The 27846-nt window shown below is 41.0% G+C and overlaps 1 protein-coding gene across 1 annotated transcript in view; it reads left to right on the top strand.

Annotated features, from left to right (window-relative positions):
- Positions 1 to 27846, top strand: part of LRRC4C (leucine rich repeat containing 4C) — a 1031944-nt gene that overhangs the window by 498188 nt on the left and 505910 nt on the right. Inside the window, exon 5 of the mRNA XM_082269627.1 lies at positions 7828 to 7952. The gene's annotated coding sequence lies outside the window, so the exon portion shown is untranslated. The remainder of the gene's footprint in view (positions 1 to 7827; positions 7953 to 27846) is intronic.

Genomic DNA, 27846 nt, shown 5'->3' with positions numbered 1-27846 from the left:
CCGGCAGGAGAGGGTAGGGAGCACAGTAGGGGGAGGCAGCACAGTGGGGGGGGGGAAGCTCAGTAGGGGGGGGAAGCACAGTAGGGGGGGACCAGGGGAGCACACAGGGGCCCAGAGACAGCAGAACACAAGTTAACTGGATGGATAGGAGGAGTGGCGGGGGCAGCATACAGAGGAACCAATCTCCTCCATTTTCCCCCTGCAGCTACAGGAGGAAAAAGGAGGGCAGTGATTTCTCTACATGCGGCCCCTGCTGCCCCTCCTATCCAGGTGTACAGGGGAGCCGCACCGGCCCCCTGGAGCATGGGGCCCGGTTGTGACCGCAACCCCTGCAACCCCTGTAGTTACGCCCCTGGTTCTCAGGGCTCCTTGAGCAGAGGGCTAGTGACTGTAATTCAGTGCTGTCTGCTCTGCCTCCTCCTCGCTCACTGGAGTGCTGGTCTGTGGAGGGAGTGGCTCGCTGAGAGTCTGAGACGGGTGCCGGTCCAGGCATGTGGGCAGATCCTGACTTTGTTGTCGCAATCTTGGACCAGCTCGGTGATGTCAGCTTACAGTGGGCTTCAGTCTTTGCTTTTGCTGTACTTCTCCTTTAACTCCTGTCAACTGTTGAGTCGCCTACTATACACTTTCTTGATCTCAATACAACCTACGTATTTATTAAATAACAGTGTGTGTATTTTCCCTGTGTGACAGTCAGGAGACTACCTGGCCAAGGTATTTAGGTGGTGTCAGCAGAGGTGGAGCTCTGTCTAAGGCCTAGTGATGAACAGAGGACCCAAATTTACTACTCCTTTGGGGGTAGCGCTACACGTGTAACACATTTAGATATGTAGCACTGCCACCATGAGGACTGCTGGATTATTCACCTTGGGATCCCCCTGGGTTACCGATAGCAACTGCAGCATGCACAATTTAACTCTTTATTCTCTGGCTCAGTCAATGAACAGTCTAGGGCAGTGATGGCAAACCTTGGCACCCCAGATGTTTTGGAACTACATTTCCCATGATGCTCATGCACTCTGCAGTGTAGTGCATTATCAAGGGAAATGTAGTTCCAAAACATCTGGGGTGCCAAGGTTCGCCATCACTGGTCTAGGGGATGTAGTTGTTTTTGTGGTTTTCTTTAAAATTAGGAATGGGAGAAGGGAAGAGTGGGATACTCCAACTTGAACTATTCACAATAGATGAGGACTCCTCTCTGAAGGTGCAGCCAGGCTGCTGATTCACCTTGCCACTTAGACGAATTTAGGGTCTATGCAGATGACTTGTTAGGATGAATTATCTTTGGGATACACACCTAGTACCCCCTTTCACTCCACCTGCTGACACCCATCCTCTGACTATTGTACACCAGGGTGGCCCCCATCAGATCAGGCCCCTGTACTCACGATACTGTTTTCTAGGGTCTCCAGTGTCTCTACCCCTCCAGTCAGCTCTCATGGACCTCTGTGTTCAGCTCCTTCCTTCTGGTCCCCAGGCCGACCGCCTGTGACTGCGTACCACTGTTACAGAGGAGGAGGCAGCCACCACCCTCCCTCCAGGACTCTGCTCACCAGCCAAAGACCCCACAGCACATGTGCTCCTGGCTTTTATAACACACCCCACAATGCACTGAGACAATCAGTGTGTGCCAATCACTGGTGCTGTATCAAAGCCTGTGTACCCATTAGTCAGATTTCCTCCACTGTCCAATATAACTCCCTATTGGACCAGTGTGGAACACTCCCTAGACCAGATGAATCACATACTGAGCACCATGAGCAGACCTAACTCACAGATCCTGCTCTCTGGTAGGCAGAAAGCAATATAGATTTGCCTGCTGCTCCTCTGATAGGCAGACAGAGCCAAAACCATACTCTCTCCCTAGCCCCTACCTAGGAGGGTGCTACATATGCGTCAAGCACTTGGGCATTATTTCATTTATTGAGCAGAATACTAATTTATTCTGCCCACTGAAATAAACTAACGCTAATGAGCTAAACGCGTTTAGTGTTACCGCACGTGAAGCATTTTATCAGGCAAAATGATGCTACTCCTGGACGTGCTGGCAGTGGGGGGTTTTGTTTTCTGCCTCTAAATGTCTTATTATTGTAATAAGTTACTGTGTTCGTTTGGTGAGCTTAACCGCTTGCAGACCGCCGCAAGTAGATATACTGCGGCAGTCAGCCCCGGCCAGGCAAAGTGATGTATATATACGTCACTAGCCTGTGACCGGTTTGTGAGCCAATAGCGGGCGAGCGCGCGCCCGCCGCGGCTCGTTCACGGAGGAGTCCGCGCGTGTGAACGGCGGACCCGATGTCCGCTGGTCACGCTACGATCGTCGGTAGAGCGGGAGAAAGGCGGGCGGCTTATGTAAACAAGCCGCCTGTCATTTTCCCCTGTGTAAAAATGGAGATCAGACGGTTCTACTATGTAGAACCGTTGATCTCTGTTTTTATAATAGGAGACCTGTCCCACTACAGTTATAAACACGCCCCTAGGACACACTTAACCCCTTCCTCTCCAATACAGTTAACCCCTTCCCTGCTAGTGTAATTTTTACAGTAACAGTGCATATTTTTAGCACTGATTACTGCAGTAATGTCACTGGTAACCCCAAAAGTGTCAAAAATGTCTGTCAAGGGTCCGATCTGTGCGCCGCAATGTCACAGTCCCGCGAAAAAAAATCGCAGATCGCCGCCATTACTCGTTAAAAAAAACCACCAAAAATGACAAAAATCTTTCCCTTTGTTAGAAAACGCGATAACTTTTGTGCAAACCAATCAAAATACGCTTTTTGCAATTTTTTTTACCAAACATATGTAGCATAAAACAAATTGGCCAAAAATGTTAAAACATTTTGATTTTTACATTTTTTTTTTGGGAATCTCATATAAAAAAATTTGAAAAATATTGTTATTTTTGCAAAATTGACGCTCTTTTTTTGTTTATAGCGCATGATCAAAAAATCGCGCAGGTGATCAAATACCACCAAAAGAAAGCTCTGTTTGTGGGAAAAAAAAGGACGTGCAATTGTCAGTTAAAGTCACCCAGTAAAAAATCGCAAAAAACCCCCTGGTCGGAATGGGGGTAAAATCTTCCGGGGCTTAAGTGGTTAAACACCAGCTTCTCCGAAACGGTTGGAGCAAATTTAGGATCTGAGACTCCGTTCTGAATTGTTTTGCACTTTCTCTCCGGCAAAGTGTTAATTCCTGTTGGAGTCAACTGTAAAATGATGTATGTGTGGTGTAAGGAACCTAGGCCAACTCTCAGGGGACACCTTTCCTTTCTGAAGCCTTTCAAGCTGCCTCCAAGTTCTAGAACATCAGACAGATCCTCTCTAGAGACGGGTGGCGAGAACAGAAAAGGCTGTGGCTCCGCGTCTACAAACTCGCATTAAAAAGATCCACTGTTCTCAAAGCAAATAAAATGGAGGGGAAAAAAAAAAAAAACCTAATACATAAATTTAAGATACAGTAACCTGATATGAATAAAAACATGTTGGTTCAATGTGGAGTCGTTCTATTCAACAGAAGGAAAACCATTGTAGAAGATGAAATATCATTATAGAACAATGGCTTACTTTAAAGCGTTATTGCATTTGAAATTATTTATACATTTTGCAATAAAAAAAACAAAAAAACAACATTACAATTTTTTTTTTCTTGCAGCGTTTGCTTCTGTCTTGTTAAGCCCGCTTTTGCATTTTACATTGCAGGAAAGATACTTGAGTCTGTTTACAATTAATTTTTTCGTCTAGCCCACGACTAAATCCAAAATCTGAAGTAAACCTGTTAGGTATTTAACATTTTTAGGGCAATTTTAGCACTCTGTTGTGTTAAAAGAGGTGTTTAAACTAGGGATCGACCGATTATCGGCAACACCGATATATCGGGTGCCGATATGCACTTTCCCCAATATATCAGAATCGGCCCCTGAGGTTACTGATATTGCCGATATTTCGGGAAAGTGCTGTACCGGAGAGATGCCTGCAGCTAGAGGCATCACCCAGGTACCGGCGTCCATAGCCGACGTCGGCTGTCCTTCAATGACAACCGATGCGGCTGAGAAGGCGCTCGGTTGTTATTACAAGGAGCGGGAGGGGACTCCTTCCGCCACCTTCCGTGGCTCGCCTGGGTCTCCCGTCCCACTGGGAGACCCAAGCATCCTACCGGCACGGCCGCCGAAGACCCGTTCAAAACTGCATTCGGCTCTGATCGGGTCATCATGTAAAAAACCCAGAAGTGATGTCATGACATCACTTCCGGATACTGGCGACGCCGAATTAAAAAAAATGAAAGCATTCAAAACACCCAGACTTGGCGTTTTTGAATGCTTTTAGGTGCAGAGGAGGGGTTTGGGCTCTTTTAGACCCCCAGATCCCTCCACAACAGTACCTGCAAAAAAAAAAAAAAAAATGGAAATGTCCGAAAATAGCGGCCAATATCGGCCACTATCAATATGTGATGATTGATGCAAAATACCGGTATCGGTATCGGCATCGGCATTAAAAAAACTATATTGGTCAAACACTAATTTAAACCCTAAGGCTCCGTTCACATCTAGGCGTTTTTGGGGAGTTTTTCTGCTCTAGGATCAGCTCTCAAAACGCCCGACAAGACAAATCCTATTCATTTCAATGGCCCCTGTTCACATCTGAGCGTTTTGACGCTGTTTACAAAACGCCCAACGCTCAAAAAAGTACATGAGCTTCTTTTTGGGCAGATTACAGGCGTTTTCCATTGCTATCTATTCAATCAAAAAATGCCTGCACAAAAAACGCCTGTAAATCGCGGTTAAAATCGCGGTAAAAATCGCGGTAAAATTGCAGTAAAAAACGCGCGAAAACGCTACGCTCAGGTGTGAATGTAGCCTAAAGCAAAAATGTATTATATCGAAGCTTACAATTCTTAGATGTGATGGCAGCATTTGTTTTTTCTTTTTTTTTTTAGGCTTTCTTCCTTCTATTTTCAACTGGTAAACCAGCCAGTAAGTGTGTTGTTTTTCAAAAGCTCAAGCTCTACAGCAGAATGTATCTGTTTGCATGAATGAGACATCCCATTTAACACTGGAAAGGGTTATAAAATGGTCAGCTTTTATTTATTCATGTAAACACTTTATCCCAAAAAAGAAAAAAAAAAAAAACCTGTTTGCTGTAACTAAATATAATACGTGAGCTGGAGTTTGGTTTTTGGTTTTGTTAGCGTATTTAAATCTGCTAGTACATTTAGGGGGACCCTGCATTCACTATATCTTGTCTCCCACTATATCTTGTCTCCCACAGTGCATAGAACATGGAAATTCAATTATTTTAGTAAATATAAACTGCTAAGAACCTTCTCATCAGCAGTATATAGCAGTCTTGTGACTTCTATCAGTGTCTGGTTAAAGCTTCTAGATACCCCCCCCCCCTTCTCTCTCAGATCCATCCAGTTATGGTGTAATAGTTGCAAACTCTTTGTTAATCTAAGGGGTTTCTTTTCTTTTTTTTTCTTGTTTTATGATTATTTGTATTTTGTTAAAATCCAATCAAAATGTACTTAAAAAAAAAAAAAAAAAAAAAAATCTTGTAGGTGTTTTCATTCTACTCTGACTGTCCCCTGATCCTCTGTCTGGATAGTGCTGATTGGCCCTGTGCTGATCACATGCACCCTCCCACGGAAAAAAAAAAAAAAATGTCTAGCAATACACACCAAACTGAGCATGTGCAGCCTGACTCCAAAGGTTCTAACTTATCAGGAGATGGATTGGGGACTGTGGAGGAAGGGGAGGATCAGTGAAAACAGGATCTAACACTTTTTATAGAAAGCCCCGGATTACCCCTTAGGCTTCACAGTGATTATAAAAAGCATGCTTTACTGCATATACAGACTGATTTTACTGTTGTGGAGTTAATAACAATGCATGGTTCTATGTGTAGTGGATCCCAGTGGAAGAAGGGCTGGAGGTGGAGAACCAAAGACATGTAGCAGAATACATTTTGGTCTAAATTTAAGAAAAAAATGTGATTTCTGATTTTATTTTTTTTTATATAGCAGAAAAATATTGGTTTTTTTTTTTTGTTTTTGTTTTTTTTAATTTTCCGTCTTTTTTTCCTTTATATTGCAAAAAATAAAAAACCCAGTGGTGATCAAGTGCCAACAAAAAAAGCTATATTTGTGTGAAAAAATTACATACATTTCATTTACATGCAGAATTGCATGACCGTGCAGTAACAAATTAAAGTAGCGCAGTGCCAAAAGTGACTAATATAGAGAAATGTTTAAGGCTGCATTCACATGTCAGCGTATGATCGCGGGCAGAACCGCCGCGGTTCCGCCCGCGATTCGGAGATTTATTGCAAATCGCGGGACGCCTAGCGTTGCCCGTTGATTTGCAATAGCCCCCCAAACGCCGAGCGATGTTGCCGCGATTTACGCCCGCCGAATCGCGGCAACATCGCGCAAACAAAATCGCGGGACGCAATACGCTCCAAAAAAGTACAAGAGCTTCTTTGGAGCGTATTGCGTCCCGCGATTTTGTTTGCGCGATGTTGCCGCGATTCGGCGGGCGTAAATCGCGGCAACATCGCTCGGCGTTTGGGGGGCTATTGCAAATCAACGGGCAACGCTAGGCGTCCCGCGATTTGCAATAAATCTCCAAATCGCGGGCGGAACCGCGGCGGTTCTGCCCACGATCATACGCTGACATGTGAATGCAGCCTAAAGAGAAGCCAGTAATCTGACCACTTTACATCCCCACCCGCTCTCCCCGCACCCCCATCCCATTCCCATCCAGCGGTATATATATATATATATATATATATATATATATATATATATATATACAGTATATATATATATATATATATATATATATATATATATATATATATATATATGTATATAAAATATATATATTTTTCTCTCTCTTTTCTTTGTCTCACTTTCTCTTTGTATATCTGTGAATTACCTTCCCTTTCATTTAACCTTAAGAAAGAAGATGGAAGGTTGTAATGGGTAGTCATGTTTAATACACGGATAATGCTAATTTAACTTGAGGAAACTCACAACTGACCACTAAACTATTTCTATATGAAAGCAATAAAGATAAAGCGGAGGAAATAATCCACATTGATAACAAGTATATACCCATGTTACCTTATTGCTGCTGTATTGTTTATTTTTTTCCCTGTGTATGTACCTGTTCATCCTTTTTCTCTTTGGATAAATAAAATATTTGAAAAAAAAAAAAGTAGCGCAGTGCCGAATAGCAAAAAATGCCCTGGTCATGAAGGGGGTAAAATCATCCGAAGGTCAAGCAGGCAAGTTAACCAATGCATACTGAAACTGCAAAATAGGGTTTGGGTAGCCAGGCTTTGATGTGATCTGGTTTTGAATGGTTTGACTGCCACAGTACCCTAAAAGTCAAGGGTGTTGCATTTAGCTAACAGCAATAGAATCTCTTATGGTTGGTCCATGGCTCATTTACTACTGCACTCTATTGGCCACCTATTTAACTAAGTGGCCATCAAGAAGTTAAAGAGAGCAGGAAGAGCCAAGGCAACCCAACCCAAGAGAACCATTAGTGTTAGAAAACAAAAGTACATGAAGCGCTACCATCCAGGTGCCAATTTGTTAATTTTAAAATGCTTGGAGGTACTGTATACAGGTAAAATTTACATGATTTTTTTTTTTTTAACATATCCAGACTATCCAGTTTTCAGTGTCAGGTTCAAAGATGTAGTCTATCAGTTTATGTTTCGTCAACTGCCCACACATTATATATTTTTTTCCCCCCACAATATGTTCTGAAGACCAACTCAGTGGTTGAATTCCACCTTAACATCTTTGCTTTGTCTCTCTCTAGGTCATTTGATACTTTTGTTGCTGCTGTGGAATATATGGAATTTTTTGTGTCTTCAAAAGATGGAAGTCCACTACATGAACATAAGAGTGCAACGGTTCATACCGCCTTCATAAGGCACTTCAAAGGTAGGAAGATTTTCTGTTTACTTGTTGCTTAGCTGTTGTGCGTGTAAAGGCCCGTACACACGTACCGATTGTCGGCCGAAAATGTTCGGCCGCCGAACGATCGGCCGATTTTCGGCTTGTTAGTATGATGCCTCCGACAGCCGACAGCGCACTTTCGGCCGAAAAGAATCTGTCTTGCAAGCATGAAAATTTTTGTATGCCGACTTCAGAGCGGCCGATTGTTCGCCAGTCAGTACAGAATTCAGCCGACAGACAGCAGATTTGCAAGACTGGGCATGCTCAGAAAAGAAAAAACACAGGGAAAGTTAACCATTACATGACATCACTTCTGCAGTCGGCTGTAGTCGGCGGACAAAATTCTTGTGCAGTCTTTTGCACTTTTCAACAGACACCGACAGCCTTGGACAAAAGACGGCCGATCGTTCGGCCGACGATCGGTACGTGTGTACGGGGCTTTAAGGATCTCATGGAAAGCTTGTGTCTGCTAATTGAGCATCTTTCTTACAAGTATCTAAAAAGAGCAGAGAGCAATATACTTTCATTCTTTATCCAAAAACAGAGTGCATAAATAGGCTTACCTCTGTCCATCAGATCTTCTATTCCCAGTTGTGTCCTGGCATCATTTCTAGGTTTAAAATGCAGAGCACTGTTTGTTTTGGCTAAAAGTGACTTATAAACACTCCAAAACAGCCTTCTTTAACCATTTTTTTTTTACCATGGAGGAACCCTTGAAATAATTTCTAGTCTCAGGGAACCCCAGAGCTGTAGTTCGGATCCCGGAGCCTTGGTTGACCGCACCATCAGACGTTTCGATCTGCAAGCTGACTCACTAGAAACAGAGGAGTTTCTGGAGAGCGGAAGCGAGCGAGTAAGGGTCTCGTCACAGTCACTACTATATTTTCAGCTCACATTAAGTCATCAAGATGTTCACTGAGAAGGATGTTCCTTACATGTGTGGCCATTGGGAAGAAATCTCTTCTACAGATACTGTATTTTCTGGCGTAAAAGACTACTTTTGAACCTCAAAAAAATCCTCTAAAAATGGGGAGTCGTCATATACGCCGAGTATAATATCTCCAAGGTACCCTAAGTATAAGTATTACCGGTAGATGTAATCTCTCAAGACACTGGCTGTATAAGACTACCTCCCTTCCGAAGCAAGGCAACACCATTGAAAAACATCAGATTTCTCATAGATCTCCAAGGTACCCCAATTACTGTAAAACATGTAATCTCTCATAATATCTCCAAGGTACCCTAAGTATAAGTATTACCGGTAGATGTAATCTCAAGACGCTGGCTGTGTGAGAATCTTGTACCGGAATACCGTATGTACCGTAGCTTCGGCTACCTACAGTGTACCGTGCTGAGCCAACCACGGAGAGCGATGTATTCTATTTTTGAATGCAAAGCCTGCTCGGATTGGCAGAGTAACATCAGCCCGCCTCTCTGACTCTGCCAATCCGAGCAGGCTTTGCATTAAATAATAGAATAAATCGCTCTCCGTGATTGGCTCAGCGTGATATACTGTATGTAGCTGAAGCTACGGTACATACGGTATACCGGTACAGGATTCCCGCACAGCCAGCGTCTTGAGATTACATCTACCGGTAATACTTATACTTAGGGTACCTTGGAGATATTATGAGAGATTACATGTATTACAGTACTTGGGGTACCTTGGAGATCTATGAGAAATCTGATGTTTTTCAATGGTGTTGCCTTGCTTCGGAAGGGGGGTAGTCTTATACAGCGAGTATAGCCCAAAACCTATGTTTTAACTTGAATATTAGGGGGGTCGTCTTATACGCCCAGTCGTCTTATACGCCGGAAAATACGGTAGCTAACAAAATAATTAGTGTTACTTATCTGAGTTGTAGAAATTTCCCATTGCTCAAGGAACCCATAGAAACCTCTGGAGGAACCCTAGGGTTCTGCAGAACCCTGTTTAAGAAAAGCTCCTCCAAAATAGAGATAAGCGCTGTTGAGAGATCTTAGTGCCAATTAAACCATGTCAACATTGTTAGGTTTGGTTACACCTATTGCAGGCAATCTGTGACTGCTAATTCGAATGGCAATCAGATCATAGGGTTAAATTTGTTGAATCGCCTGCAGAGGAAAAATGTTTCTTCTGGCTATACAGTATGTATATCAGAGGTTTCCAATCTTTTGACCTTCCTTGGCCACATTGGAAGAAGAGGAATTGTCTTGGGTCACACATAAGATACACCAACCATAAGGATAGCTGTTGATGAGTAGAAAAGTCAGGCAGATCACAAGTTAGCGATTACTGATAAAGATAATGCACCTATCTGAGGAATAAAACTTAATTTTTTTGTAATAATTGTTATTATAAAAGTAAAAGAAGGCAACATAAAATGAGTTTAATATTAGACACTGTTTTTGATAAACGAGCGCATCAATATATGGTTGTATGGATGGAGTAACAATTCTCAATGAATTCTCAAGGTGCTCATCAGATATTTTGGTTTTAATTTTGCCCTTCCTGTGTTTCATCCTGGACAATAGTTGCTCATAAATATAGGTGCTGCCGAAAACCGATGTCATATAGTTAGACGTGATTGTGAAGAGTGGGAGATTTTTCTTTGGGAAGATAAAACGTATAAAAGTACAGTAAAGAGACATTGTCAATTTTTTCTTTTCCGACATGTGTTTACTAAGTGTAAGTGCATAAAAAAAAAAAAAAGAAAAATCCGTAAAAAAATCAACATTGTTAGGTAAGTTTAAAATTTTGTGTTGGATCACATTCATAGCAATTTTGAGCCTGTGAGCCACAGGTTGGACACATCTGTTGTAGATTAAAAAAAAAACAAATAAATGGATCCAAACGCAATAACTAAAAATTAATATTAAAGTTTTAACAGGTCTATGAAGTCAGTTATGACGAAATGCGTTTGGCGGAGCTAACACATGCAATGTCACCATGTCTGTTTGAATTGTTTGTATTACCTGGAGATACTTTCAATACTGCTTGGGAAAATTTTATATTAAAGTTTCATACGGATTCATACTATGTAGGCATTTCTATTCTGATTTCATGGTGGAATCTTGCATTGTAATGGGTGCCATGTGTATCTAATATACAACTGGGGAATAAGAGACACCACGGAAATTTGACCAAGCAACACTTCATGACAGGATATTGCTTACAGGCTGATTTGACTCTGTAATAGAGTCCGTTCACTCTGGTAAGAGTCCATTCCCTATAGTGGTGACAATTCACAGAGTTCCTCTCAATTAGACACCTTCCATCACATAGTGGTGCTGCATTATTGTATTAAGACCATCACTCTCATTATATGCACTCAAAGTGGACTTTGATTCTTTTTTTCCCATTTATTTTGATATTTTCACGTTTTTTTCTTTTCCCTATTGCACCAAATTGGTGTGTTTTGCACAAAATATTATTATCAGTGTGGCAAATTATTTTTATGAAGTTGGTTGCACACTGTGTCTAACTATTTTTTGTCAGCAGCTTTGTTTTATACATGCCAGCGCGTTTTCTACAACAAATTAATACCTGCCGATCCTTTTATTTGGAGCCATTGTTTAGACACTTCCTAAGAGGTAGTAAATGTCTCCCAGTCATCCTCCTGCATTGTCACAATGTAGCATGCATCCCTAGCGGCTACACTGACCCACATTGTGCAGGCAAAACCTGCCCTTGTTACAATGAAAAAGCCAGAGCAATGATGTGCAGCTGATACTGGAGTAAGTGCATGTAGGAAGTGTCTGAAAGGATAAAATATTTTAAAACAACATATATATATATATATACTGTGTATACTGTACTGTCTATACTATATATACAGTATATATATATATATATATATATATGTGTGTATGTATATATATATATATATATACATACATATATATTGTATGTATGTATATATACATAATACTTTGGCTAACTAAATGTTGTCCCATTAGGTACAGAAAAGGAGAAGCCACACACTGATGACTAAGCCCATATGTGTGAAACATGTCAGCAAAGGTTGATCTCTTGGTGGGGATAAACTTTGTTTCTTTTATGGCGAAATAAAAATTGATGGAGTCAAGCGTTATCACTGGTGTGTGGCTTCTCCTTTTCTGCATCCTCACAAAGCAAAGAATGGGCTCCTTAGACCGGCACACTATTGTATTTGAAGCAGTGGAGGCTTGAAGCAGTGATTCCTGATTGACTCGTTGCTCCATTAGGGTCTAGGTCTTCTTTACATTATTTTATAGATCGCGAGGAATTTAATGGTGCAATAACACATTCATTTTATAAAAAAAATATTCTTTAATTTTAAATTATTAAAAATTGGGGCATACAGTTGCTCCCAAATTGAATATTTCTTAAAATATTTTTTTCATATATAACACCCACACATACAGATATTATGCTATTCACAATGCTTGTTGCTCAACATGTTTCACTTTTCTGCTTTTTCAGGAGCTGTAAAGCACATTTAACAGCTGTATTACCCAAATCATTTGAATGGACACTGCTAAAGATCACTATAGTTGGTATAAGGGGGGAGCCACCTCCAATGGCGGTGATAGATCGTAGGGATAGCACATTAGATCCAGTTTTTCTTAAATTGCTGTCCAATATTTCTAGACTCATCCAAAAAGACACATACCAAAAGGTAACACAATCCAGGGATATCCCTCCAAATTGGATAAGCTAAATTGTCATCATATGTACACAGTTGGCAAAGATGACTATATCACTGAGGTCCTTCCCGTCGAAAATGGCCAAAATGTCCCATCAATAGAAGGCCTATACATTGCATCCCCCGGCTCTAGCAGGTACTGTAACAGTTAATAAAGATGTTGTACATGCTTTACAGCTCCTGAAGAAGAAGAAAAATGAAACATGTCAATCAACAAGCATTTGAAATAACATACTATATGTATATGTGTGTGTTATATATGTAAAAATCCTTTTAAAATAATTTCCATCTTGCAGCAACTTTATGCCCCAATTTTTAACATTTTTGAATTAAATAAAGAATATATGTTTTTAAAATATATGTACTATGGCACCATTAAAATCCCCTATTCTCGCTATCCCTAAAATATTACTTTTTTTGGGATGAAGGTACCCTTGATCTGTAGATCAAGATCATAAACTTTAATGGCATCCCAGTCTTACTCTGAAGGGTTCAGTAATGAGTTGGAAGTATAACATGTTTGTTATTTTAATTGACAAAAATCAAGACTTTACAATCACTTTAAGAGTTCCCTTCACTGGATATAAGGGGTCAAACCCAACCCCTGAAAAACACGCCACACCAAAATCCCCCCTCCACCAAATCATTCAGACCAGTGCACAAAGCAAGGTCCATAAATACATAGATGAGCGAGTTTGGGGTCCTGACCTCAACCCGATAGAACACCTTTGAGATTAATTAGTGAGGAGATTGCGAGCCAGGCCTTCTCATCCAAATCAGTGCCTGACCTCACAAATGCACTTCTGGAAGAATGGTCAAGCATTCCCATAGACACACTCCTAAACCTTGTGGACAGCCTTCCCAGAAGAGTTGAAGCTGTTATAGGTGCAAAGAGTGGGCCAACTCAATATTGAACCCTACAGACTAGGCTCTTTCACACGGGCGTTCTGATCAGATCCGCCTGTCAGTTTTTTAGGCGGATCTGATCGGATGCCCCATTCAGCCCTATGGAGCAGTGGATGTCAGCGGTGACATTTCCGCTGACACCCGCTGCCATCCGCATCCGATCCTGTCCGTGAAATCCGGACAGATGGAAACCCTATTTTCCATCCGTCCTGGGGATCGGATCGGATGATTCCCCATAGAGAGCAGCGGGGGCTGTGACACCTCCCTCTCCGCACTGCAAGCGGAGACGGAGCTGTCATCAGCCAGCTCAGCGGGGATCGGCGAAACGATCCCCGCTGAGCAGCACGGATCCGCCTACGGAGGCGGACCGTGTGAAAGAGCCCTTAAGCCTCGTACACACGCAACGAATTTCCGCCGACCGGTCATCCGTCTTTTGTCCAGAGTGGTGTTTTGTTGGTTGGAATGTGCTCTAGACTGCCCTGGAATTTTGTCGACTGACAAAAAATGACGTCACTACGTCCGACGCTACAAAAGAGGAAGTGAGTTTTTGGCCGTTACCCTTCTGGGCATCTCGCGCTGATTTCGGTAGCATTTGTTTGGTTAACGACATTTCGCTAGTTTCCGAGACATCGTTCGAGACAAAAGTTCTTTCTTACAATGGCTAGTTTTCTTGACAAAATTCTTCCGGGTCGTTATTTGCTTCCGATCATGCGTGTTCCGGTTTTTAGAATTTTGTCTGATGAAATCTGTACTGACTGAAGGAAAATCGGACGTTGTGTTGACGGTCGACACCAGAATTTTTTCAGCCGAAAAGTCGGAGTCGGTTGTCGGAAGCATCATACTAACAAGCCGAAAATCGGCAGATTGGTCGTCGGACGAAAATTCCCGGCCGAATTTCGACGCGTGTGTACGAGGCTTAAGACTGGGATGCCATAAAGTCCAATTGCATGTAAAGGCAGGCAGCCCAATACTTTTGGTAATATAATGTAGCTTAAACTAGGAGGTACAGCTATAAGACCAAAAAGGGTGCTCACTTTAAAACCACTGAAAGAAAACAAAAGAAACAACATCACAACCCCATAATATAGCATTAAAAATAAATTACAATTTATTGGAAAATAGAGAACTCAAGGTGGTTTCTTATTTCCTCTGCACCATTCTGAAATTTAGTGGCATGTGAGGTTTTTCTCCCCACACTTTTTGGAGTTGGGAGCAGTGTCTCAGAAGTTGTCCTATGTCTCCTTATTGGGTATTAACTCCCCTTTTCTTCTATTTTGAGCGTGTATAACTATGCTTATGACTGCGATTTAACTTTTATTCAGATATCATGGTATGTCATATTATGTATTTGTCTCTTTCTTGGCTTAACTGTTATATTTTCCCTTTGTATGTTTCTTTCTATAAAACTTAATAAAGAATATTTAAAAAAGAAAAAGAAATGCACTAACAAAAGTACGTATGTGTATGGCATGGCATAAAGGTGACATGGGAGCATCCTGTGCCTACAGTGCATGTGCCTACAGTGACATCTGGGGTTCCAGTCCTGGGTTGAACAACTTTTGCAGTTGCAGTGGCAGCAGGTTCCTCCATCTTCAGCACAATTCATCCTTAGCCGGCGGCCAAGGCTGGTGGTTCTCTGGCTGCCCCATAGACATTTCTTGCTCCCAAATCACCTTAATGACATGCCCTACACATGCCTACTTTTGTGAGTGAATTTCTATTTTTTAATAAATTGTCATTTTTTTTTTTAATCCCACACTATGGAGTTGTGCTTTTGTCTCTTTTTTTTTTTCTGGCTATGACTGAACTAACGAGCACTAAACAGAAAGGGAGGACAGAAGATGATACCAAAATCACATGTAGCACTACGGATACCCCTGGGTTACCCATAGCAACAATTTGACAATGCAGCATATTCTAAGTATTCGGCTCAGTCAGAAAACAGTCCAGGGGTTTTGTTTTTTTTGTGGTTTTATTTGAGAACTGGGATAGGAGAAGGGATGAGTGGGATACTCCAACTGAACAAACTTTGCACAATTGCTGGGACTTCTGATTATAGCTGGATGCGGCAAGGCCGCTGCTTCCCCTTGCCACTATAGTGAAGAAAAATTAAGTGTACTGTACTGTTAATCACTCTTCAGGGTCCTACTTTGCACCCCCATGTTCCATACTCTTCAGGGTTCTACATGGCCCCCCCTTTACTCTGACACACTGTGTGAGCTGACCCTTTATCCTCTGACTTCACTGGAGTGGTCCCCCTTCCTGGGCAGACCCTTTGTCAAGTCCCTTAGTACTCACGGACACTGTTTTTCCCGGAAGACTTCCACTGTCAGCTTTACAGGATCCTCTGCAGCTCAGCTCCACACCTGGTTCACTAGGCCGACTGCCTATGACCACTTTCCTCATGCAACAGGAGGAGAGACAGACCTCAGTCCTGAGACTCTGCTTCCCGCCAAAGACGCTCTGTCACATGGCCCCTCAGCTTTTATGAGCAATCCCAGGATGCACTGCAAGAGTGCCCTCCCATTGGGACTCTCACAAAAGCCAATGTGTCACTGGCTAGGTTTCCTCCACTGTCCAACATGCTCCCCTATTGGACGCAGTGGGGACAGTCCCTCAGACCCAGTGAATCACACCTGGGAACATGCAACAGACAACCTAATAGATCAGGCTCTCCTGATAAGCAGATGGAGCATAACATGCTTTGAACCAAGCACCTAACTAGCAGGGTGTTACACACATAAGTAAACAGGTTGCAGTGGCCCAAAACCACCACTAGATGTTAGCACACCAAAAAAAAAAAAAAGAATTATAACCTCATGTAGTGCCATACAAGACATAAAAATACATGAAAGTGGGGCAAACCAATTCTCATTAACAATCCATTGAGCAATTATCCTTTTGCATTTGAATGTAACCCCAAGCTGACAAAAGTTTGGACCCCTGAAAAAGGTCATTTCATTATTTATGGGGATATGTTTGTGTCATACTAAATATTTTGGTTAAAAGCAAAGGCACAGTAAATTTTACCACAACTGGAAGCAAAAAGCGGAAGTCTACCCCTCACTAAACACTATCTTCTTTTATTTAGCTAAATAAAAGGGAAAGGAAAATCCTAGACATCAATTTTCTTAAGTATTCATTAAAATCAGAATGTACACAGAGTTCTAGAACATGGAAATATAATCTGGAATCCCTTTGAATCATTTATTAAAAGACTTCACCCTAAGACCTCAACAATTGTGCTTTCATCTAATTGAGTTCCATTTGCCCAACACTGAACGGAATGAGTTTTCTGGACGGCGGAGAGCTTCCCTGTAAACGTGAATAGCCAGGCATTGTTAGCAAGGGCTTTAGATATATGCGCTTGTTCTTTCCTTTCATACTCGGAACATATTTTGGAGTTGTAGCGGTTGATCGTGATTTATTTTCAGGGCGGGAAGATTTGGCTGTTCAGCAGATGCTCTGGGTATAGCGTTTGGATCCAGAATACCGTGGCAGATTGAGCTGCCCAGAAAAGTCCTGAATGGATCCAGCAGACACACATGCTGCGTTTGACAGCCTTGCCGAGTCCATGTCTCACTGCCAATTGTCTTCTAAACAAAAGCAAAAAAAAAAAGAAAGAACAAAAACTCTGTTTCGTAGATTTTGAAGGCTGTGGATTAACAAAATCCTACCCAATTCTGATTGAAAGACCGATATCAAAAGGTGCACTTTAATTTTACTGAGGCTATTTTAAGGGGTTCTCCATTTTCATCATGCACATAATCAGACTGTGTAGAGTTTATGCCAATCCAGTGGAGTCACCTCCTTGTGGACTCAAGAACAACATACTCAAAGAGGCCCTGGGACCTTTTAGACTTGTAAGTGTAGTCAGATGAAGGGAAATTTCATGCAAGCTCAATAGCTCTGGCGAGGCGGCTCCCTCGCTTTTACAGAGGCCATTCTAAGGGGTTCTCCATTTTCATCGTGCACATAATCGGACTGTGTAGAGTTTTTGCCAATCCAGTGGAGTCACCTCCTTGTGGACTCAAGAACAACATACTCAAAGAGGTCCTGGGACCTTTTAGACTTGTAAGTGTAGTCAGATGAAGGGAAATTTCATGCAAGCTCAATAGTTCTGGCGAGGCGGCTCCCTCGCTTTTACAGAGGCCATTCTAAGGGGTTCTCCATTTTCATCGTGCACATAATCGGACTGTGTAGAGTTTATGCCAATCCAGTGGAGTCACCTCCTTGTGGACTCAAGAACAACTTACTCAAAGAGGTCCTGGGACCTTTTAGACTTGTAAGTGTAGTCAGATGAAGGGAAATTTCATGCAAGCTCAATAGCTCTGGCGAGGCGGCTCCCTCACTTTTACAGAGGCCATTCTAAGGGGTTTTTCATTTTCATCATTCAAATAATTGGACTACATAGAGTTTATGCAAGTCCAGTGGAGTCATCTCCTTGAGGAGTCCATCCAAGTTTTATCCTGTGTTGAGCCCTGATGAATGGAAAGGTTTTGCCCCGAAATATGGTGGCTGTTTTTATATAGAAAACAAATAGATTTGTGGGGTTGGTTCACATTTGGCTACACAGCCATATACCAGGGGGGTCATCAACCCAAAGAGAAAATAGGAAAATAGTAGAATGAAGGGTGTTTAGCGATAACCTACTGGTATTTAGATCAGACACCAAAACAGTAATTTATATGTAAAAATAATATGTTTTTTTTTTATATATATATCAAGAAACTTGAAATGACAGTGAAGGCTCAGCTTTGGTCTCATTGACTGACTGCATTGAAACTGGAAGTTGTGGACCCTATATTTGATGTCTGGAGCATTTTTTGTTAATATCAAAGGGGATTGCTTGTGTCAGACAGTATACCTCAGGTTGGTGCACCATGGTGGATTTCAGATTATCTGACTGGATAACAAAACATCCTAATTACGTCTTTTACCATATATCCTCTAGTAATATGTTTAAATCTGGAGTGAGTCATCTAACCTATATGGGTATCTGGTTTTCTCTTTTGTAATATAGATTTTGACCATGAGGGTTGGCCTGCCTTTTCCTCCATTGATGAAAGTTCCCTATGTACCTCTCCACAGCCTAGGAGGATCTGACATTCTCTCTTCTCATCTATGTTGTTTTTACTAAAAAAAACTTTTTTATGTTGGGTATCTCTCAAAGTCCTGAAGAAGCTCTAACTACCGCAAAATGTGTCGACTTAACATATGACAGTAGTCTCTTTTTTTGTCTACATATGTACAGTGGAGAAAATGACTATTTGATCCCCTGCAGATTTTGTAAGTTTGCCCACTTACGTTTCGCGGTAGTTACTGCTTCTTCAGGACTTTTTACTCCCCAAGACTAAGCTTCGGGAGGTGGAGCAAAACGCATTGGGGCATGGCCTGGCAGGAGCCCAGGCTGAGGTTGTCACTCTCACTATCACAGGATTTTGTGGATATGCGGCATTAGGAATATCTCCGTTCTTTCCCTTACACGACTGCAGCAGCTGGGATGAGCTCCATCACTTTCCAGCACTCCCGCAACAGATGCAGAATTACTTGTGCTATTCTCCATCTTGACCGAGCCTAAGCAGTACACTAATTTTTCGTGTCTCATGCCTGTAGCATACCTGATTTTTGTAACATTATCCTGGGATATGTCTGCAACGTCTGAGAACTTTCTGTAGTGTTACATATACTGAATTTAATATATGGCCCTCTTGTATCCTACAGGTTGACTATTGCTACTATAAAGCATCATATAGCTTGTTCTTGTAGCAAGAAAAAGCTTTTATTACTCTCAGTGACATCACCACCAGGCTAATAAACTCTTGTAATGGCAGTGGTTGGGAGGTCTGTCCCTATGTATGTAAGTACACCACCAAAACTACATATTCCAAGAGCTTCTTTCATACAAACAACGCATGGGCAGGCTCTTGGGATTCATGATAGTGGCATTGTTTTGTTGGGAATGAAACCAACATGTGCTTGTGAACCGGGACAGTGAGGGGTAGGGGATAGGAGAAGTTCTGTAGCCAACTGACAGTGCTGGCAGCATTGGTTAGACTTTCATGGCAGCAGACGAGTTGTCAGGGCAAACAGGAGGTTAGAGAAACAATGGTTTTCTGGCAAATCAACAGGTATGTTTTTCTTTTTGTACTTGTAGAGAAAAAAACCCTGAAAAAATGTGCATGCATTGCAGAGATGTCCTGCACATGACTTTTTTTTTTCAGAATTTATATTAATAAAAAAAATATATTGACAATTATTGACTATTTTGTCTTAAGTTGTGTTTAGTTTTTCTTTCATCTTGCAATTAACTCATTCAAGGTTTTATCATGATTTCTTTTTTAGTTTGCCATGACATACTTTTTATTCTGAAAAAAAATATATTGGTGATGTGCATAATATTAACTAAGATGTAAAACTTTAACAGTTTTGTCTGTTGGTGTCTTCAGCTTTCAACACTAATGTAAAAGCTCAATATGTAGCAAAATTTCAAAACCGGGGGAAGTGGTGTTGCAGCATACATACAGTTAATTTAAATGTTCATCAGACAAGAAAGTTGCGATTTAGGCAAATTGTAACTTTTCTGTCTGATGGACATTTTAAATAAACTATATGTAAGCTGCAAGCCCATCCCTCCCCATCCATTTTGGAATATATATATATATATTAATATATATATTAATATATATATATATATATATATATATATATATATATATATATATATATATATTAATATATATATATATATATTAATATATATATATATATATATATATATATATATATATATATATATATATATATATATATATATATATATATATATATATATATATATATATATATATATATATATATATTAATATATATATATATAAGAGGTTGGTCTGGGTATGGAAGTCATCGTCTCTTGAACAATTTCTAAGTGCAAATATTACGCGTACAGAATGCTTTGGATAAGCGATTGTGGATGTGCACTAGTCACATGGAGCGATGTGTTGCCCGCCGATGGTTTGCGATATAAATCTGTGATGATTGTCCCATCCGGGAGCTTGAGGATTGTCAGATCCAAAAACGAAATCTGAGACAAATGATAGGAATAAGGGAATTGTAGGTTCCAGTCATTGATATTTAGCAAATCCAAAAACATATGCAGCATGTCGATAGAGCCAGTCCATGCCAGAAACAGGTCGTCTATATATCTATACCAAAATGGGAAAAATGAAAGGTAAGGGATGTGGGTCTCGTCTGAGAACACAAATCTCTCCCAACACCCCAGGTAGATATTGGCATAGGAAGGGGCACATGTGGTCCCCATGGCCACACCCTGCCTTTGTAGATACATCTCATCCATGAAGATGAAATAGTTTCTGGCAAGGATGAACCGTAATAGTTTAAGAATAAAGGCATTAATTGGCCAGGTGGATCTGTCTTGTTCCATGAGGAAGCAGCTAACTGTCCCGATGCCCCGCTCGTGGGGGATGCTAGAGTATAGGGCCTCCACATCAATGGCCACGAGCAGGGCATCGGGTGGGAGCTGAACTCCCTCAATGTGTTTTAACAAATCAGTAGTATCTTTAATGTATGAGGGCAGGGCGTGAACATGGGGAGCAAGAAAGGAATCTACATATTGACTGGCACAGTCTGTTAGGGACCCTATGCCAGACACAATAGGTCTACCTGGGGAAGGGTGTAAAAGGTCGGTATGCGAGGAAATTTCGTATTTAGAAATTCATAGGTATCCTTCTCTATGAGGCCCTGCCACCATGCCTCAAGAATGAGGCCATAGTACTCTTCGACAAAGCCCTTCACATCTAGTGGTGAGATAACCTGATACCAAGTGTGATTTTTGAGGACATTTAAGCACATCGTTTGATATTGTGTGTGGGTCATTACGACATTATTGCCCCCCTTATCGGAGGGCTTAATTACTAGATCGCGTCTGTTTTGCAATCTTTTCGAGGCCTGGTTTTGTACAGGAGTCAGATTGGAGGCAGGGTCGTCCCATGTTTGTTTTTTAGATCCTGGATCGTATTGTGTAGAAAAGACCACACTATAGGGCATGTCATAAGATCGGGGAAATGTGTTGAGGGAGGTTTAAAGGATTTTTTTGGTATCACAGTTACTGTTATGCCAGTCTCTGAGGTTCCTGCTTGGGTGTCCTGAGAGGGGGTCCCAGCCTCCAGCGGCCCACTCTCAGTCGCACCCTCGTCATAGAGTAACATGAGATCCCGTAGGGCCCTAAACTCTGCCATAGAGAAGTGTTTGGTGCGTTGAGTTAATTCATTCTCCAACTGGAGGTCACGTCTATTCTTGTCAAACATAAGTTTGTAGGTAAGGTTTCTAGCAAATAAATATAAATCCTTAATAGTGTCCATTACGTCCAAGGAGTCAAAGGGGCAAAAGCCTAAACCCAACTGTAAGACCGAGTTTTCATCCTCGTTAGTGAGTGAGAAGTAAGGTTGATTATGTTTTTAGCACATACATACATTCAGTATATCTTGCATTTGAATCTAGTTATTTTGGTTATTATATTGGTTGGTTTAAATATGGTTTTAATTTTTATTTTTTGCCATGATATATTTTTTAAATAGAAAAAAAAACATTTGGTAATCTTACTAAAGATAAAGATGTACAATTAGTAACAATGTTGCATTTTGTTGTCTTTAGTTTTTAGTACATCTGCCATTTAAATCCATTCATGGTTTAATTTTTTTTTTACTATGACCAACATTTCATTTAGGGCTCCGTTCACATCAGAGCACACTGGAATCGCGGGCGGAATCGCGTGATTCTGTCCAGGATTCCAGAATCGTGGCAAAACACAGGGCGTGTTTGCGATGCCATTATTTCTTAATGGAACCCAAAACGCGGTGTGATTGTCTAACTACAAAACACGCTAAAATCCCTGCAAAAATCGCATTTCCAAAAGCTTCTTGCTCTGACCCAAAAATTGAAACATGAGCTTCTTTGGAGCGTTTTGGAGAAGAGAGAGGCACATTTAAATGAATGGCGCTGCTTCAAAAACGTGCCACAAAAAAGCAAAAAAAAAAAAAAATGCGGTGCAGCAGCTGCCACTGTACTATACTGAGGTGTGAATGGAGCCTTGGACATTTTGTACATCTGCCATTTGAATCCATTCATGGTTTTACATTTTTTTTTTTTGTCATGACCAACATTTCATTTAGGGCTCTGTCCACACCAGAGCACACTGGAATCGCGGGCGGAATCGTGTGATTTTGCCCACGATTCCAGAATCACGGCAAAACACAGGACTTGTTTACGATGCCATTATTTTTTAACGGAACCCCAAACGTGGTGTGATTGTCTAGAGACAAAACACGCTTAACCACTTGCCGACCGCCGCACGACTATCTACGGCGGCGGTCAGCCCCTCACAGGCAAAGTGACGTAGGTCTACGTCGCTCGCCTGTGAGGGTTTAGGGAGCGAGCGCGCGCCGCCGGAGGCGCGCTCCCGCTCCCGCGTGGTCACGGACCCCCCCGCGCGTGTGACCGGCGGACCCGATCGCCGCCGGCCACTCTGCGATCGGCGGGGGAGAGGGAGAAAGTCAGGCAGCTTGTGTAAACAAGCTGCCTGTCATTCTCCTCTCTGTATGAGAGCTGATCACATGGATCTACTATGTAGATCCATTGATCACTCTGCATACAGTTGAAGCCACAGCCAATCACAGTTAGAATCACGCCCCTAGGGACACACACAGCCCCTCCCTCTCAAATAAAGTTAACCCCTTCACTACCAGTGTATTTTTACAGTAACAGTGCATATATATAGCACTGATTACTGTAGAAATGTCACTGGTAACCCCAAAAGTGTCACAAATGTCAGTCAAGGGTCCGATCTGTCCGCCGCAATGTCGCAGTACCGCAAAAAAAATCGCAGATCGCCGCCATTACGCGTTAAAAAAAAAAACAACAAAAATGACAAAAATCTTTCCCTTTGTTAGTAAACGCAATAACTTTTGCGCAAACCAATCAAAATACGCTTTTTGCGATTTTTTTTACCAAACATAGGTAGCATAAAACAAATTGGCCGAAAATATTAAAAAATTTTGATTTTTACATTTTTTTTTGGGGGAATTTCATATAAAAAAAAGGGAAAAATATTGCTATTTTTGCAAAATGTACGCTCTTTTTTTGTTTATAGCGCGTGATCAAAAAATCGCACAGGGGATCAAATACCGCCAAAAGAAAGCTCTGTTTGTGGGAAAAAAAGGACGCCAAATTCGTTTAGGTACAGCGTCGCACGACCGCGCAATTGTCCGTTAAAGTCACGCAGTGCCGAATCGCAAAATACCCTCTGGTCGTTTAGCAGCCAAATCCTCCGGGGCTTAAGTGGTTAAATCACTGCATAAATCGCGCTTTCAGTGCATCTTTCATTTGAATCCACTCATGGCTTTTTTATACTTTTTACTGTATCATAACATACATTTTATTTAGAAAAAAAAATAAATATTAGTGCTGTGTAAAATTGTTTTCTATTTTATCTTGATTGCCTTTATGTTTCAGCATATCTTGCATTTGAATCTAGTTGTTTTGTTATTATATTAGTTGGTTAAAATATGGTTTTCATTTTTATTTATTTATTTACTTATTTATTTATTTTTTGCCATGATATACTTTTTAATTAAAAAAACATTTGGTAATATTACTAATTATTAGTATTAATACATATTATTATTTATCATTGGCAATTATTATTAGCAATTATTAACAAATTATTAGCAATTATTAACAAAGTTGCGTTTTGTTGTCTTTAGTTTTTAGTACATCTGCCATTTGACATTCTGACATTTCATTTAGGGCTCCGTTCACCCTAGAGCACACTGGAATTGCGTGATTTTGTCCACGATTCCAGAATCATGGCAAAACACAGGACGTGTTTGCGATGCCATTATTTCTTAACGGAACCCCAAACGTGGTGTGATTGTCTAGCGACAAAACACGCTTAAATCACTGCAAAAAAAATTGCAAAACCGCTTCTGGCTCTGTGCCAAAATTTGATACATGAACTTCTTAGAGCGTTTTTGGAGCAGAGGGAGGCCCATTCAAATGAATGGTGCCGCTCCAAAAACGTGCCACAAAAAAAACACAAAAAAGCAAAAAAAAAAACCTTGGAAACTTGGAAATTTAGTACACCTGTCATTTAAATCCATTCATGGTTTTGATTTTTTTTTTTTTTTTAGAAAAAAAATAAGAAAACCATTTTTATTTTTCTTTTATTATATAACTTTAAACTGTTTGGTTATTTATGTGTAAAAAGGCAATAGCATGAAAACCACCTGGTGTTTAGCATACTTGTAAAAGGATCCCAAAAGACCCCATTATTTTTATTGTGTTCCAGGCAGGTAGGACGCAATAAAAAAGTATAGTACTTATTTACCTTCTTTTGTGTACCCCTTATCTTGATTTTTTGTCATGACCAACATTTTATTTAGGGCTCCGTCCACACCAGAGCGGAGGGAGGCCCATTCAAATGAAAAAAAAAAAAAGAAAAAAGAAGAAAAAACACAAAAAAGCGAAATGTGGTGCAGTAGCTGCCACTGCACCACGCTGAGGTGTGAAAGGAGCCTTGGAATTTTTTTTTTTTAATGATATTCATATTATTACTAAAGATGTAAAATGTTAGACTTTTTTATCATTAGTTGTCTTTTGTTTTCAGTACATCGTGTATTAGAATTCATTCATGTTTTTATAATCAGAACATTTCGGTTTTTCTTACATTTGTTACCCCTGCTAAACCTGCTGCTGTTTTTTTTTTTTTGTTCCGACATTTTATCAATGCTTTCCAACATGCTTAACCCTTCCATCCTCATGTCAATGGCCTGCCAGTTAAAAGCATGTAATTGCCTCCGGAGCTGTGTTTACGAGCGCTTACCTGTATGTGTGCTCCGCATCTGACACTCACTCCCCTGCAAGGTAATGCATTCAAATCTATTCATATATTCATAGGATTTTTAGAAAAAGTCATGGAAAAAAAAAACAGAAAACATAAGCTTCTATTACCATCCAGAAGACTAAACCAGAGTAATGATGTACAGTACCACAGGTTGTGTCTCTTTGCATCAAGCAAAAGCTCCAAAAAGGTCCTTACTCAATCAGTTCTAGGGAGGCGAGGTATAAGCATTCACAAAGAGTACTTACGTGATGCAGATAAACACTTCATGGGTAATAGACAATAATATAATGTGTGGAATATGGAGATGGACAGAAGCTGCTCCAGAAAAACAAAAGGCCTCATTTTCCCGAAGGAAAGCTATTATTCAAATTAGATATATAATTATAATTTAGTATATACATTGCATAGACCAGGGATCCTCAAACTACGGCCCTCCAGCTGTTGCGGAACTACACGTCCCATGAGGCATTGTAAAACTCCAACATTCACAAACATGACTAGGCATGATGGGAATTGTAGTTCCTGAACAACTGGAGGGCCGTAGTTTGAAGACCCCTGGCATAGACGCTAACACAGGGTGTGATAGACTGGCTCTGAGGAAGAGGGGTACTTCCCTCAAAACGCGTCAGCTATTTGGAGGGTCCTCCGGCATGCTGGGCATTGTCCTGGTGACCTGGTTGCTTTTGAATTTCAATAAATTCAGAACCCTACACCCCAAAAGTCAGTCTGCATTGAAAGATATACAGGTATTATGTAAAAGAACGTCTATGGATAGAGCTAAACGAGCACAATTTTTTGCAAGATGTAAATCAGGGGTGTCAAACTCCATTTCATCGCGGGCCACATCAGCATTATGGTTGCCCTCAAAGGGCCGGTTATATCTGTAGGATTAGATGTCCAGGGCATCCCATGTCCTGAGGGGGAGGGGGGGTTAAAGAGGAGCCTTTCTACAGCTGCACAGAGGAGTGCAGGATCTGGCAAAGGAGTTCTGTCCTCTCTGCTGTTGACTACAGAGACAAGGTGGGGGCAGAGACAAGGGGGGTGCTGCAGCTGCAGGAGAGGTGCGAGGGCCACATGAAATGGCCTGGGGGGCCGCATTTGGCCCGCGGGCCTTGTATTTGACACCTGTGATGTAGATATTTTAAGGAAGGAAAATGAAATAGGCAAATGCTGGCAGTGATCGCTAAATCCCAGACTCAAACCAATTTTGCTTCTTCAATCCCTATGCCAGTGGGATAATAGCTCCCATAAGCAAGAGGATATTGTACCCTCTTTTTGCACTTTTTATAAGGATTTATACCAAAGTAAGGTCAGCTATCGAATTAAAGAAGCTTAGAGATTTCTTGACCCCCCCCCCCGGGGATACCTTCTATCTCTAGTGGGGATAGAGAATGTCTGGATGCATCCCTAATATTAGAAGAGATCGCTATGGCAGAATCGGAATCTCCCAATGGGAAGGCACCAGGTACTGACAGTTTAGAAACATAAAATATATGGCGATATATTATTACCTGAGAAAGAGGAGGGGGAAATTTGTTGGGACTTTAAATGAGGAAATGAGAGGGTAAGGTCATATTCCTCCATCCCTACTACAAGACAAATAAAACAAAAGGAAGTTGGGACTTTATATGAAACACATGGCTGCAATCAAAGAAAATATATCAATAAATAAATCAGTGAGCTGACATGGGTATTGCATATATGTACATAAAATTCATAACGCAGTATGAACATATAATATCACATTTAATTCATAAATATACATGTTACATCACAACATAATGACATTGATACATCATTGCTAGTTGATAACATTTAATAAATGCATATAAGTCAGCACATTACATCATATCATAATACGATTGCACATAATGATGTCAATGATGTCCTATTAGACTCTCTGGACTAGCACCAACATAAATGATATATAATAAATTTAAGGTTAAAATTTGTTTACAATACATAGGAAAATAATAGGCACATAATAATTTTAACGTTGCATCCAAGACAGCTCTACGCGTTTCATGGTTGTAACCAATCATCAGGAGCAGATGCGAGATGTATAAATATATACGTGTCTACAATAAGATACATAATTGTTAGTGTAATATAACAAAGGGCCAGAAAAAAAAGAAAAGGAAATGAAGGGAAAAAAAGGAAAAGGGATAGGGAAGGGGAAAATGGAAAAAATAAAAAAGAAAGGAAAAAAAAAAAGGGAGGGGAAGGGGGGGGCATATACCTGTTGGCACTTGCAGGGTAGCAAAGGTTACAAAAATTGCATTAAAATAGATTGAAGGTGCATTGGGAAACATCATTCATTTCCGGGAGCTGTGGCATAGGGATCGTAGTGAAAGGTCAGCAAACCACCACTGGATAAACGTTTGGG

This window comes from Pelophylax lessonae, assembly GCF_965119305.1.
Source record: "Pelophylax lessonae genome assembly, chromosome: 10".
Classification (NCBI taxonomy): Eukaryota; Metazoa; Chordata; class Amphibia; order Anura; family Ranidae; genus Pelophylax; species Pelophylax lessonae.
The sequence above is the reverse complement of the archived record's forward strand: the minus strand, read 5'-3'. Positions and strand labels throughout refer to the sequence as shown.